Here is a 16,524-nt window from a genome sequence, read left to right as displayed (position 1 = left end):
AGAGACTCAGGATACATCTACACTACCAAAAAAACAAAAACATAAAAAACCCCACCCCCAAACAAAAACCAGCAACAAGCAGCAGTGAGTCAGCTGGGTTGAATAGGGACTGGGAATGGCTGGCTCACTACAAAAGCAATTTTCCCTAGCTTGGAGTTGGCACCTCCTCATCAGTTATTGGGAGTGGACCACATCCACGCTGACTGAATTGGCCTTATCAACACTGGTTCTCCACTTGTAAGGTTCTCCATTCATGTGCCAATATATTTATGCCTGTATTTGTAATTTTCACTCCATGCATCTGAAGAAGTGGAGTTTTTTTACCCACGAAAGCTTATGCCTGAATAAATCTGTTAGTCTTTAAGGTGCCACCAGACTCCTCGTTGTTTTTAATTTGTCTAGAACCTAACTGTTTGGGTGTTCAATATGTGTAGTAAAGTGGCTAGAATGTAAGTGTACTACTTCTTTCTGCTGGACTGCATGTGAACTGCTCACTTGTGCATCATAGGCTCTCTGCTGCTAACGAAATCTTCTTTACCTCAAATACTGCTTCAGGGCCTAATCTATGCTAGGACATTTTTATCATTCTGAGAGTCATTTGGCCATCTCAGCAGACTTGTAAAACCCCTCATATCCACCGCCAAAAGTGCTCCAAATGGTTTCCATGTATGCCACATACCATCTGGTTTAAACTTATTTTTAGCAAGACTAAACACTGTTTTCATATTATCCATTTTAGTGCCAGTACAGACAAAAGCCACTGACCTAATAGCTCAGACAGTTCAAGTAGTTGGCTTACTACTGACCCTTTTTTCTTTTGGAACTGTGCTGGGAACTGTGTGGGAATAAATAGGAATGTGATTCATATCTCTTGAAGATTGTACTGTGTGTTCCTCTAGATAGTTATGAAGCCTCTTCCGAAAACAGCAGCCTGTGAATGTTAGGCCAGGTGAGTAACAAGAGATTGTGGATGTGTCATAGGGTACCTGTCCTCTTCAGAGGGAGATGGGCCAGCCCCACCTGTGCCATAATTAGTTAGCTGCTTCCCACCCTGAAGGGGTGGGAGTGAGATGATCAGATGATAACTTAATGGACAAATGGGCCTCAAAAAAGAGCAGAGAGAGATGAATCTTGGGTGTGAAACCAGATGGAGTGGGCAGACTCCTGTGGAAGGCTCTGGGTATTCCAGAGGAACCAGCCTGGGAGCCAGCGCTCTATACTGGAGCAGGGGAAAGTCTCCAAGCTAGCCCAGAAAGTGGCTGAGAACCAAACCCAGAGGGGAGGCTGAAGTGGCCATGAAGGGTTGAAGAATCTTTTCATTTATTGGAACTTTTAGATAGAATTTGTTACTCCTCTCAGTTACCCCAGAAAGGATTAAGTTTGTTTTGTGCATTGGCTGGAGGACCAATCTCTAGTACTGACCTGTGTTTTGGAAGCTGAGGAGACCCTCCTTGGGGAAGTTAACTGAGTCAGAAAGCACTGGCAGTGCCACACGTGAGAAGCAGGGTGTGTTATAAAGTGGCCACACCCCACAACAGGGACTGCCGATGCCAGGGAAACTGTCAAGGTTGTCTTGAAACTTCTCATATCAGGGCTTCAAAGATGGCACCTTCAATGATGTGAGTTCTGTGGAACAGTTGCCTGAAAAATATCTATGTACCATGAAACATTTCATAACATGTATATGTGACGTATATTGGCAGAAGAAAATGGGAAGAACTATGCCCCTAAATATATTGGATGCTATAAACTTAGTGGCAAAACTTGGAAAAAACTTCTGTTAAGGCCATGCAGCATGTCAAGTGGCAAAGCTGGGAATAGAATGTAGGTAGCCTGAGTCTCAAGCCTGTTCACCAGACCACCTGCTCTTCAATCCCACTCCTCCAGAAAGCTCTATTCACAACAGAGTAAGCAATCCTGATTGGAATCTCCTTCAGTGCTATGTATACAACAGGCCCACTTAGAGTTCATTCTAGGGTTAGAAAAAGTCAATTTTTCCCAGAGATTCCCTATTTAAAATGGGAATTATTGCTTGAACAGATAACATCCCTAGGACCAGAGGGATCTCTTTAAATGTACCACACTACTTTGATTTGTTGTCCTCCCCCTGACCTTTTTTGCTTTTTCATATTTGAGTTCATATATTTGTATTACTGTAGTACCTAGGAGCCCCGGTCATGGATCAGTATACTGGCATTATACAAATACAGAACAAAAACACAGTCACTTTTTGCTCTGGCCTCCACATCAATAAAGCAATCTTTATAAAATTGCTTTTGTGGTGTTTCACTCCATATTCTTTATGAAAATATGCTGATCATATGGATCTGACATAACTGAGATATACTTTATGCAAGATGGCTCATGAGATATCATTGGAAAGGTTATGATGTACTGAATGTGATTATCCAATGTGTATGCCTGTATCATTTCTGTATCTGGAGTAAGGAATATTAACTATGTATCTGTATTTCAAATGTGCTACTTTGGGTGTCAGCTCCAACCAGCCCTTCAGGTACAACAATGGAAAAGCCAGACAGGGCTAATGGGCCATTAGCAGAGACAGTGGACTGTGAAAGAGCTTAGTCTTCCTGTGGATGGTTCAGACAGCCTACGAGTAATGGCTGCCACAGCTCTGCGGAGACATGGGTATGAGTCACCTGGTATTGGACCCACCCCTTGGAATGCCAGTGTTCTTCCACTGGGAGACAAAGGGCTCCTGCCACACACGAGCTATATAAGGCAGGGGAATGACGTCATCGAGGTTCTTCTCTGCCTCCCCACCCAAAGAGACACTGGAAAAACACCTGGAAGCAAGAACTAAAATGAGGGGAGAGAGGTTGAACCCAAGCTAGAAGGGCATCTAGTTTGTGAGTAATAATACATGAGGTCTCAAGAGGGAGACCAGTGCAGCTGCCTTTCAAGACTTCCTGTAATCTGCCTGCAACAATATCTAGGGTGAGAAATTACTATTTGTAACCAATTTCTTTAGTGAAACAAACTTAGTTTGCATGTTAGGTTTGATTTGCTTAGTAATCTGCTTTGTTCTGTTTGCTGGCCCCTTTAACCACTTAAAATCTACCTTTTATAGTTAATAAAATTTGCTTTGTTTATTATTAAACCCAGATTCTGTAATTTCTAATGGGGGGGGGGGGGGGCAAGAAGATGTGCATACCTTCCTCCACATTGAGGGAGGAGGCGGATTTCATAATATACCTTTTGGATCTGCATTCCAAGGGAGGTGGACACCTGAATGCTGGGGCAAGTCCCTTATGCTGGGTCTTCCCAGAGCTGATCTTTGTGTCTGTATCATTCTGCAGTTGGGTGTGGCCCTGGCTGTGTGTGTGTTGGAGGAGGTTTTAATAGCCTGGTTCAACAAGGCAGGTAAAAAGGGTACCCAGGCTCGCATAACAGGTGAACTTGGTGGTATCTCAGCACATCAGGTGGCATCCTAAGGTGGGTAACCTGTCACAGCTTTTACTTCCTGTAACTTTGTGCATGCACACAAAATACAAGGTGGGATATTTATAAATAGACCAACTGGGTGGAAGGGAAAATGTGTGGTGGGTTTGGGGTTTTTCTAAAATCCATTTTCCAGATGATCCAGAGTCTGCCATGTCATCAAAAATGCTCTCCAAACTGAAGCAGACTGAAAAAAAGAAGTTCCTTGCTGTTCCATGAAAGCCTGCTCTTTATGGTTTCATTTTAATGAAAACTCTTTGGGAAATTTTTATGTCTTCTAATTACATTTTGTAATAGCCAAAAATTGCAAGATTGGAAATCCTTTAGTTGAGTTTGCTACTACCACCTTTTTAATCCAGTAGTATGCTGTGAATATAGCTGGTTTTGTGGTGGAAGTATAGCGTCTTCGCGATTGGTTTGGAAGGTCTTGGATTCTGAAATCTATGATACTGAATAAGCAAATGGATTTCAAGATCTAGGACCAGCACTTGGTTTTGTGAGGTAAGGCTTATGTGTACAATACTTCCTTTCCAATCTGTGAGGAGACTTTTTCCCTCCATGGCCCCGGTAGCTATTTATTATATGGGCCCTATATTACACAGGTAATAAGCCAAGGACACTACCATTGGCATAAGTACCATTGCCATGGTCTAACTGTTTCAATGTTCTATTTTGAGAATGTCTTAAGGAGAGTCATTCATTTCCTTTACCGAAGTAAGAAAAAGCAAGATCTAGTGGTAAAATCACAGGACTAGGAATCAGGAGATTTAGGGTTCTATTCCTGACTGCCATAGATTTGCTATGTGATGTCTTTCGTGGGCTAGAACCCGCTTCATCGGATGCATGAAGTGAAAAATACAGGAGCAGGTATAAATACATGAAAGGATGGGGGCTGCTTTACCAAGTGTGAGGTCAGTCTAACCAGATAAATCAATTAATAGCAGGATATCAAGGGAGGAAAAATAATTTCTGAAGTGGTAAGAGAGTGGCCCATTACAGACAGTTGACAAGGTGTGAGTAACAGTAGGGAGAAATTAATATTTGGGAAATTAAGTTTAGGTTTTGTAATGACCCAACCACTCCCAGTCTTTATTCAGGCCTAATCTGATGGTATCAAGTTTGCAAATTAATTCCAGTTCTGCAGCTTCCCATTGGAGTCTGTTTTTGAAGTTTTTTTTGTTGAAGAATTGCCACTTTTAGGTCTGTTATTGAGTGACCAGAGAGATTGAAGTGAAGCTGCAGAACTGGAACTGGAACAGACTCCAACATGAAGTGGCTCTTGTTTGAAGCAGGATCTCCTTGGGCTCCTTCCTGTGCAGCAGCAGGGACAGCTGCTAGAAGGACTAGCTCTTGTCCAGAACCCACTCCATATATGTCCACCATGAACCCCAATAGGATCTTCTCAAACCTCCATATTCACTGGGGGCAACAGGAACTGAGCAGAAGCTCTTGTTGGAAAGCAAAACCACCTCAGTGGATATCTCACCTCTAACATCTCACCCATAGCATCACTGTTTCAAAATTCTTCTTAGCTCAGCATCACTTCTCCTACCGCATTCCAGGCTGCCTCCCTGCTTTTGATAATAACTCAACAAATCTGGATTCAGCTTTCATAGAAGTTCTCTTTGCCCTCCTGTGGCTTTTGTCCCTTCTGTCAGGATGTAGCTCTCCAAATTTTTTTCTCTCTCCTCCTATGCTCCCACTTCTGTCCTTTTCTCTTCATCGGGAATTCCTGTTCTGTTCTCTAAGAAACTTATGTTTTGGCTCCACAGCCTATTTATTGCATACCCCTCCTCCTCTATGCTGACACTGAAATCTGGCTCTTTTCCTCTTAGAATCCATCTTCATTTTTGGCTCCTCCTTATCTAGCTCCACCTTACCCAGTGGTCACAGCAACACTTTAGGAGTCTTTCTCTCCTGCATAGGACTTTCCAGCTTCTTCTTCTCCTTGCTCCTTTGGCCTCTGACTTCCACTCCATCTCATTGGTGTTTTGTTTGCTGCTCTCATAGGCCCCTGTACATCTTCTAACTATTTCCTCCTCTTTCCACAACTCCCTACCTCATAGTAGGCTACATTAATGACTTACATGATTTCACTGCTACTTCAACCTCACACTAACCTCTTTGTTCAGTTTTGGATTGACTTTCCCCATCACACTGTCTAGGACACTGTTTAACTGGACTTTACTAAGCAGTGCTTTAATTTTGTGTGTGTGTGTTGTGTGCTCTCTCTGATCACCGGTTAACTCTTCTACACCCTTACACGTGAAACCAAAGTGTCTAATGATTCTTCAGGTGTTGAAAATTTCTATTAATGGGTGGGAGAATGTCAAAATATTCTCAGTCCTGGTCCAGTGTCTTATCCAATTGGCCATTCTGCCTCCAAAATGCGATAGTGTCTCATTATGAATATATTATCCCTGTTTACTTCTAGAGGCTGTGAAAGAGAGAGAGAGGGGGGATGTATGTCTTAAGCTTTCAAGTGTCTGCTTAATCCCTTTATTTTATTCCTTGTCCCTTCCTTCTAGTCTATCCTAGCATTTTCATCTCCTTCCACTTCTTTCCGCAGACCCCAGATGTGCTACCACAGACTTCTGCACAGCTCCAATTAAGTCAATGGTGCTCCTCAATGGTACATCCCATGGTAATGTATTCAATTGCAGGTTCTGGGCTGTAGCCTGTTAGATCCTTGGGAGAGGGAATACCTTGTTATAAAATGTCATGAATGCTTACGCAGCTATATCCATAATAACAGCCGGTTTGCAGCATCTCTTTCTGAGCAGAGCTCCTCAATATTTTCTGTGGGGACTCTCTTCCATAAAAACTGATTACCTGATATGACACTATGCATACCTCTAGAGTACATAGGGTAAAAATATTTAAGTTCAAAATTAGTTTTTTAGTTAAACTTTAAGTCAACAAAAATGGGCTCAGCTCTTACCACCCTGATCTATTTCTGTGGGTTAACCTGCTTTTAGGGGAAGAAGATAGAGGACGCAATATTCCAGATGACCTAAAAGATTGTTTTGTGTTATCCATCCAATTATCCTGGGTGGGATTTTTTATCTGTGTCTGTGTACTGAACAGTCCTAAAACAAATTACCGTGTGATATTGTTTCAAACATGATTTTGTATCACTGAAGCAAAGCACACTGTAAATTGCAAAATAAAGAATAAAACCATAATTACTGCTTTCATTTATTCATACCATATTAATGTAACATAATTATCCAGCAGGCAGACAGAATCTTATGAATATTCAACAAAAAGCTATAGAATGGTTATTCTAATGAACACATAAAAACTAACACTTTAAAGCAGCAAATCATTTTTCTTTGGTTTTTAAAGTAATAAATGCTTTGAACTTTGTAGTTGAAATAATGTACTCAGGCACCACAGACATGGGGCACATACAAGGATACTAGTGACTGAGAATATTTCAGAATAGACAGAAGTGTCAAGTGGAGTGCCTGAGTGATAAGCATTTAAGTACAAAGATTGCACAATGTGCCAACATTTCTCAGTGGTTTTTGTCATGTGAATTCCTATCTATAAAGGACTCAGAAGGAGTGGAGGCCCCAAATGAAGCCTTAGGCTTGAATCATAGTCCAAAAGAACAAAACAGAAAGGCAGGGGGAGGAGAGTTCTCTAATCAGCCACTAGGTTATCGAGAACAGGCTATTGAAGTTCACAATGAAACCATCAGAACTGTGTGTCCAGTAAATAACTAAAAGAGATGGTTTCAAACTTTGTTCCACTATAACGTCAGCATTGTGCCACTTAAATGTTTATATAACTGATTAAAGAGAGTCACACCATTGTTCTAGTTTGTGTTTTTCAAGCCTGTATTATCATGTTCAATTCAGATTATATTATGTTTGTGTAAGGAAAGGCTATAAACACCTCAGATAAGGGAAACTGACCTAGCCTAAGCATACATATGACACTTATTCTCCTTCTGAAAATGAACAATTTAGCCTACCTCCATCATCCCAGAAAATATTTATAGTCTTCCTGGGATAATCCAGAATCCTCATCTGAATTAATATTTGTTCTTGTATTGTTATATAAAGGAACATTTTGCTATTTATTGTTATTTGCATGCCACCAAATAACAGCTATAACTTTTGTGGATGAAATTAGAGACAGTCCTTACCCCAAAGAGCTTTTGTTTTAAAGAGCTGAAGCATAAAAGGGGGAAGAGAAGCAACAACAAGAGTTAGTGTTTTAAATTAGTCATGCTAATGCCAGTCTCCCTAACACAGGCATAACTTCACCTCTTTCTCCCTCCCCCTTCCCCCATAGCTGTTTTGTTTTTTTCTGTAGTTCTCATCTCCACATTGTCTGACGCCTGTAGATGTAGAAGAAAGTTCTAGGGTTTATAGGCTTTGCAATGGAAGGGTGTCGGAAGGAGGAGATGGTGGAGGTTTGTTAGATTAAATGGGATCTGTTGTTTTCCCCGAACCTGTAAGAAAAATTCTTGCTTTATTGTGCAATGCAGCCAATAAATCACTTAGATGATCCTAGGGTCATGAAATGAAATATACACATGAGAACAAAATACCTGAGTTCCTGATCCTACAATGAGCTCCCCTCAGGGCAGACTTCCATTGACTTCACTGTGGTTACATGCAGGTACAGGATCAAAGTCTAAAAGATGCAGGGGGAAGACAGATGTATTAAAGGATCATTTCTTTGATTTACCCTCAGCAAATATATTGTAATGTTTTTTGTCTTACAATAGAAGTGAAGAGATTCTTTATGTCAGGACAACCATCAACCAGTAAAATATATTGATTTTTTACCTATAATTTAATATGCAATTAATATTTATGTTAGACATTCAGCAGCTTTAAGGTGAAAGGATATTGTAGAAAAAATTAATCTTAAAAATGCACATTTACCATATATACATAGGAGGTGAAGCATAAGATATCAGTCCCAGTATCGGAATAGAAATTACCGTTATCTCCTGTAAAAACATCTGTTAGTGTAAACTAAAGGCATTTTCTGTTTGAAAGCTGCCATGCACTAGAAAGGTCAGGAAGCTCATTTTCCTCTAGTCTCAGCCAATAAAACTGATACAAGTGTGGCATACCTAAATAAACATCCACAATATTTTTTGCATAAATGTAGAGCGACACAAGAATTGAGATGCAATTATTTAGCATTTATGGTGGAATGAGATGGTTTATTTAACATGTCAAGGACTGCATCCCCAGAGAGAGAGAGAGAGACCGCTCGCTGAAATGACTAAACTTTTACAAAGTGTCTCCATGGCTGCTGTGTCAAACAGGTAATTCTTACAGCCATTGTGCACAATTTATGCTGAATTTAAAGCCATTTCAGAGAGAGCCTTTTGGGAGTATTTAGGCCACAATTACAGCAAGTGAAGATTCAAAATTAGCAAAAAAGCATTTAATTTAATCAGTTGAATTAACTAGGCAGTACTGTAGGTATAGTGTGCTGGGGATAAGATAACTGAACCTGAAAATCTAATTTTACAAGGTTTGGGGTACCAACTTTTATCAATAAAATATTAGTGACTCAGTAAGAAAAAGAGTAATGTCTCTTTTTGAATACTATTGGTCACACATTCTCATTGCATGACTATGTCAAATAGTTTGTGCATGTACTATAAAATCACAGACAACTTGTTTAGTAATTGATATCAAAAGCCATCTGAAGTTAATGGAAAAACTCCAATTGACTTCAATAGATTTCGGATCAGGACTTCAGTGAGACAGGCTATTACGTGCCATCCTGCATAGGTCATATAGATGTTTGATCTATTACCAGTAGCACCGGTTGGAATGATTTTCATATCAGTATTCTGAATCTATTTTATCGTTAATCAGGATTCCCTGGAGTCAGATTAGGAAGGAAATGGCAGAATCCCAAATCAGATTCTTAGTTCATGGGAGGGGGAAAGGAAGAGGAGGAGGATATTGAGCAAAAAGCTGACCTCTTCAACAAATCAGTAACTGAGTCAGAGCAAGGGACCTCGCATGCCATTTAATGTCTTTAAGCTGCATGAACCACTTTTTAAAAAACCCTGTATTCTGTTAGAGTAATGAGTGTACAGGCCCTTCGAACCATTTACAGGAGCTCAATCGAATCTATATTTATACAAGACTCCTCCCTCTGGTATCCCAATTCTGCTAGGGCTTGACCAACCCTCAAGGCGGGGGAGAATTGCTGGGCAGCCACTTCACAACCTCTCAACAGCTGGGCTGCAGGGAGCTTCTGAAGGATGAGTGCCCTGTCAGGGTGTCTGTATTTTTGCTCTTCTCTCTCACCCCAGAAAGGGAGAGATCAAAGATGTAGAACAGAGGGCGGTTGTATAGGGCTTTGAAGGTGAGGGTAAAATGCTTAAACTTGATGCTATAGGCAAAATGGTGTGAGTGAGGAGAGGTATATGTTGTGGGCCTCACCATTAAGTGATGAATTGAGACCGACGACAGACCTCCCAAGAAACCAATGAACTACTGGCAAAAAGCTGAAACTTGATCTGGCTCCAGTTATGTGACCTGGTCTGAGGTTCCAAAGGTTAGTATCAGTGGTTCATGATATAAATCAGTATCCACCGATCCCAGTGGTAACTATTGTGTTTTTTTTTAAATCAACGGATGGAAATCAGAGTAGTTACTAACAGATTAGTTTGTGGTTGTTAGTGTCTCTTAGCCAGTAATTCTGCTCTTACAGGCTATTCTTGCTGTCATAGTTAGAGTTGACTGGATGGTGATTGTTCCATTCTGAGGCAAGTTTTAAGGCTTCAACATTTGTTTCCATTCCACATTGCAAGTGTTTTGTTTTGTTTTTTCCCCCCCAATTTTTTTTTTTTCAAAATGGAATTGTTAAAACGTCCATTTTCAGAACAAAAACCAGAGAACCCTGGACCAAAAAAGCACTACCCAAGAAAAATGTATTCAAAAGTGATGTATCTCTGTACAACTTCTTGGCTTCAACAAAACAGCATATTTCAACACAATTTAATATAGTTGAAAATGTTCTCACTAGCTCCAGTCACAATGGTTCCTTCTGCAGAGACTTGTCCAACCTCTGAGGTATCTCTTCCACTTGGAACCTGTTTGTTGCTCCTGGTGATTTGTCACTGGTAGTGACTAGAATGTTATATGCTACGTCTGTTGGTTGTAGTCAGGATGTTCTAAAGAAGTCAGTGCTAGTTCACATTTCTTCTGTTCCTCCTGGAGGTCAGATTAGCCTTTTTTGGTGATGCAGATGGTATAGCAATAACTATGGCCAAGTTCACTTTGTTTGAAATCTAACACATTCTCTCATTTGCATTAGATTTTGCTCTTAGTCTTTGTATTTCTTTTATGAAATATCCTGAAAGATAGCTCTCTGAAATATTTCAGAGTTAATTGTTTTTGGCTCAAAAATCACCTTCTGCTCATGACTCTCAAGGGTATATCTTCTCTAGTCTTTTGATTGCCAGTTAATTCAAAGTAGCTAACACATTTGTAGGGGTCAGTGTAGATCTTCTCTATATGCTTGAGCCACATTAGATCAGGTATGTCTACACTTTTTTTAAGTTGTGGCTGATTCCCAGCTTGAAGCTAGTACACTAAAAATAAAGCACCACCGTGGCAGCACAAATGGTGGGAGTATGTACCTAGGGTCTTTGGAGCAGCTAGCCCCACCTGCTGCTTGCACTGTCCTGGCTACCACTTATTTTTTATTTTTTATTTTTTTGGTGCGCCAGCTCCAGGAAACACACTCATACTAATTCTGACTTAGCTAGAAGTCACACCCCTGGCTAGAAGTGGAGATATTTGTAGACTTTATTGACCAAATATGAGGGAAATGTCTGTACTGTCCTCCAGCTGTACTTTCATGGATGTATTTTGGTTTGTATGTCTCTACACCTTGACCTAAGATGGCAAGTGGTTGCTTTTTATTTTAAGCATGATAATGCACTTCTTGTGCTAGACACTTGCATTCTGTTGCCATTTGTGATAAATTTGGAGGCAATAATTTTGGTCTCTGCCAATTTCTGTCTCTTTTGGTTTACTCTTGTATTGTGTCATTTGGGTATGAATTTTTAATTTTGATGCATTTCAATTCATTCACTGTTAATACTTTCACTTGGTCTTTAATTAATTCTTCTGATAACTGTTCAAAATCACATGATGTAGCTTTGTGACATAGGTTGGTAACATAATACCCAATTGTCTCACCTGGTTGACAGTTTTTCATAAAGAAAACAGTGCATTTCCCAAGTGAAGGTTTTATGTGGTTTGCACTATTGAAATTTCTGCATGATTTTTGTGTAGCAGTTTGATTCCCTTCATGTTCTTGTCATAGTGTATCTCTCCAATGGCCCTAGGCATGGCACATGTAGTAGAGTAGAGGATTTTGCCCTCTGTAGAATCTCTGCAAGGCTCCTTTCCAGAAGGAGGCATTCAAAAGGTTTCATTTGCTCCATGTTATTTTATTTTTAATAATAAAATTATTTGTTTTTGAGATACCTCTGGCACCATGAGATAAGGATATGACCAGGAGTGCTGGCAAAGAAAAGAAAGCTATCTTGACCCTAGTCACAAGACCTAGATTAGGGTTCCAATGACCAATACTTGTCGTGTAATAGGTTGGTAGCCACTGACTTGGTGGTTGTCATTAAAGACCCTTTTGTGCTCTTTTATTGCTTCTGAACTACAAGGACACGCCAGCCTCTTATTCTGCCTCCCACTCTGAGACATGTTCTCCTTTGTCCTGCTACATAGGTTGACTTGTATTGGTGTTCCATATAAGACATGGGGATATTTCTGTGATGACGGAGGTAAGTTTGAATAAACTAGGCATAAACTAGAATAAAGAAGTTTGAATAAATGAGACAACACAACTGTGGCATAAGTGAAGGTGACCACTTTTATTTAATGTTGAGGAGGTAATCAAACATTAACAATCAACCCCGGAGTATGAATTGGTCTAGTGCAGTATATCTAATTGGCCAGTCCAGGCTTGTAGAAATTGAGATGGATAGGCTATTGTCTTCTAGCATGCCGCAAGGGGGAATCTGAAAGCATTGAATAAGGAATAGTAGGAGGAGACAGCCACCAATTGGCCCCTTTCAGTCTTGAAAATGAACCCATAGCAACCCAAAAGTCCTGTGTCCACCCTCACTTCAGACAGGTAGATAATGGTAGGGGCAACAGACAGTTGTCTCCAAAAATGGCCCAATGGCAGCCCCAAGGAAGCAGATAGAGTGCATGCAGCAGAATCTGCCTCTCTTGTTGGAGGAAAGAGGAATGTTATGGGAAAAAGGCAATCAAGGTTGTCCATCCAAAGACTTCCAGGCAGAAGGAGTACGTGGGGTAACTTAATTATTTAATTAAACAGAAAATCATAAATTTGATAAGGCAAATGGAATACTTGTGCTGCAGTTATCTAGCCTGGCTCTCTTCTCAGCCTCAGTCTTTGTAGCTGGCTTTTGTATCTATGTATGTGAGAGTCAACAGGTAGCGTGGGACTTCTTAGTGTCCAGGTAGATGTGTGATAATGTTAAATTTCCAACTGAAGTATAATTCTCTGAAGGTGGTAGAGCTACACATGCTATCTTACAATACATATTGACTTTTTCATTATCAGAGAAACAGTGCCATAGACAAAAACAGCACAAAGCACTCACCAACATTTCATCTACCTTTCTCTCTCCCTGCCTCCAGCAGCATCTCAAATTGTTAAGAGAGAGATTGTCAGATGTGCTGCTCCCTTCCTCCAGGATGGAATTAATTACAGCTGATCAAAACTTTTCAGTGGACCATTTTCTGTGAGAAAACAAAGTTTTTAGTCAAAATCAAAACATTTCACGGGAACATGTCTATTTCAATAAGGAAAAAGTCTAAATTTTCAATGAGGGAAAAGTCTAAATTTTAATGTTTCTGATTCATTTAGTTTTTCAACTATTATGATTAAAATATGTGTATCATATTTAAACTGTTTGTTTCAACAGTATTTAAATGAAATTAGTAAATCTGTTTCATGGGGGAAAATGTCTCAATTTTGACTTTTCCGTTTTAATTCAGCATTAAAACAAACTTCAGAATTTCCTTTTGGGATGGAAATTTTGTTTTCCAACCAGAATTAATCTACTACTTGTTTATAGCAGTAGCAGATTATGTTCTTCACCCTGCCAGCCCAATTCTGGGGGTGCATGTGAAATCAAGGCTCTGCCCATTCCTTGCCCATCTTGCATGTGAGGGGGAGCAGTTACCACATGAAGCATACTCCTTCCTTCTCTCTTCTCCACCCACACCTTCTGTGATACAGAGAAGTAAAGGAATGTGTTATGTCCCCAAGTAGGATGCATAGGACAAGCTACAATTTTGCCTAAAGAAAACAATCAGGGTATTTTTTTTTTAATAACAAACACTAATGGTGGGAGGGGAAATGAGGGAAATCATCTGAGGGGGGGGAAATAAAATTCTGTATTGTTAAAAAATCCATGAATTTTCATTGTCTTGGTGAATATTTTATCTCTAAACAGATATCTATTTGTCAAAGTCAGTTCCTTTGACTGTGTGTTGGGGTAAAGAAAGTTATCCCTCCATTACTAGGTTGCACTTCTCTATTAAAACTGCCATTGGACTACTCACATGAAGAATAGCTACAGAATTTGTCTTTTGGTCTGGAGCAGGTGATAGGAGGCTGCCTAAAATGATCAGGTATACCCTTTTTCTGTTGGTCCTCCCCTTCCTCTCTTGCCCCCCCCCCCAATCCTTAGCTCAGTGCATGACGTGCAAAAGTGCTTCATTACCTTGTTGCTGATTTCAATGGAAGTAAAACCAGGTCTAAATATTAGTTGGGTTAGAATGTAAATGTGTAAAGAATGTGCTGTATGTGGCTTTTGTACTGAAGTATACATACTACATTCCTAGCAAAAGCCAACTGGGTGTGACACCATTATACTACAATTAAAACTTGAAAATGATCCCATTTAATTTTCTCTCAGTCTTAAATACATTATTAATCTTAGCTGTGTCTCCCATGTTGGCTTTTGTACATAGAGGTAATCTTGCTATGGGATTAGGTCTGTTCTTACTTTTCTTGTAGTCTGCTGAAAAAAAATGGGGACTGTCTGAGGATAACTTTTTTTTTAAAATATAACCGTTACATTTAAAGAAGACTTCAGTTTCACTCATTAATATTCCATTTACCAGACTGTTTTCAGTGTCTGTGATCTGCCAGAAACCCTGTCATTTTTGTGTTGGCTAGCTATTTTGCCTTAACCATAGATACAGTTGGCACAAGGTCTGACTGGTTTAAGCAGATGGACATTGCCAGTCAGGTAACCTCAGCAAGAGTCCAACAATCAACTGTTATCAAATAGTATAGACAATAGATCTTAATGTTAAGAAAAAAGGTGAACGGAATGGATTGATCCCTGAAAAAGTACTAGGGTAGTCCATGTTCTATTGCACATAAAATAAAACCAAGCTCCTCTAAAATTAAATCCCAAAAATAAAAAGTGGAACTAACCATTTTTGTCCCAGCCATTGCTCTGACCACTCCACCTGTGTATCCTGTTGTTTGAGACTTCATCTGTTGTCTCTGTAAACTCATTAAGGCATGAATTAAATCTCTTACTATATATTTGGAAAGTTCCTAATACATTTTTAGGACTTAAAAAATGTTCAGGGCATCCACAGAATAGGATGGAGATGCTTCTTTTTTTATTAGTCTCTATAAATTTAAAGAAATTGCTTTATTGTTAATAATTGTATTATGAATATTTTGGCTGAATAGAAGTAAATTTTTGCAAGCTTTATGGAGGCTATATATGAATTTTCTCAAAAGCAAAATGTCTCAACTGTTGTCTAAAAAACTCTTCCTGCTCTTCTCCACCCCCTAGTATCCAACCCATCTTCCACAACCACAGAGGATCCCTTGTAATCATGCAAGCAGCAAATATCTCCAATGGCTGGTGATGGGACACTAAATGGGGAGGGCTGTGAGTTATTAGAGAAAATTCTTTCCCAGGGGTCTGGCTTGCCCACATGCTCAGGGTCTAACTGATCACCATATTTGGGCTTGGGAAGGAATTTCCCCGCCCTGGGTCAGATAGGCAGAGACCCTGGGACTTTTTCATCTTCTTCTGTGGAATAGGTCACTTGCAGATTTAAACTAGTGTAAATGGTGGATTCTCTGTAACTTGAAATATTTAAATCATGATTTGAGGACTTCAGTAACTCAGGGGGTCTATTACAGGAGTGGGTGGGTGAGGATCTATGGCCTACTGATCTTAAAGTCTATGAGAACTAGTAAAATTCTGTTGTGCAAGTTGGCAGAGGAAGGAATATGTAAGATGGGGGTACAATGCAGAGATATGCACTCCTTTTCATATAAGCTATCGTCTTCTATTATTAATCTATCCAGACTGCTTCAGTCACTGGGCTTGCAAAGTGCTCCTTGTTGCAACTCATCTACTCAAGCTGGGCTTCACAACAGAGGATGTTCCCTCTTAAAGCAAATTTACCTTTTCAAAAAAAAATACTGTTTCCCTATCCTCATCCCTTCTCCCCACTGCCTTCCCTCCCAGCACAAATATGCCATTGTCATAGGAAAACATTATCTTGGCTTGTTGTTAGCGAGGAGGTGAACAGATCTGGGTTCTGGTAGGCCAAATGAGGGTCTGATTCTAAAGTTTGTCTAATTTTAATAAGAAATGAACACTACATGGCTTGTCACATGAATTATGAAATTGGGGGGGATAGCTTAGTGGTTTGAGCATTGGCCTGGTAAACCAAGGGTTGTGAGCTCAATCCTTGAGGGAGTCATTTAGGGAACTAGGGTAAAAATCTGTCTTGGGATTAGTCCTACCTTGAACAGCAGGTTGGACTAGATGACCTCCTGAGGTCCCTTCCAACCCTGATATTCTATGAAACCATATTTATTCTGCTAGAATGGATAAAGCAATTGAAATATACTGGATGTGCCAGCCTAGAGAGAAAGTGTGTGTGTGTGTGCGCGTGCTATATATGGATATATTAGAGAATGAGTGCATATATTAAAACCAGGCACCTCTTCACTCAGGGATGT

At 39.9% G+C, this 16,524-nt stretch overlaps 1 long non-coding RNA gene across 2 annotated transcripts in view; it reads left to right on the top strand.

Moving 5' to 3' along the window:
• LOC135981662 (uncharacterized) overlaps nucleotides 1-16,524 on the top strand; it is a 222,574-nt gene that overhangs the window by 23,767 nt on the left and 182,283 nt on the right. The window contains exon 2 of one of the 2 annotated variants that reach the window (XR_010598798.1): nucleotides 6,032-6,106. The exons of the other annotated variant lie outside the window; for it this stretch is intronic. This is a non-coding gene — a long non-coding RNA (uncharacterized LOC135981662). The remainder of the gene's footprint in view (nucleotides 1-6,031; nucleotides 6,107-16,524) is intronic. 2 annotated transcript variants of the gene reach the window in all.

The sequence above is a fragment of the Chrysemys picta genome, chromosome 2, assembly GCF_011386835.1.
Source record: "Chrysemys picta bellii isolate R12L10 chromosome 2, ASM1138683v2, whole genome shotgun sequence".
NCBI classification, from domain to species: Eukaryota; Metazoa; Chordata; order Testudines; family Emydidae; genus Chrysemys; species Chrysemys picta.
Note: the sequence above shows the minus strand (reverse complement) of the source record. Positions and strands in the feature narration are given on the sequence as shown.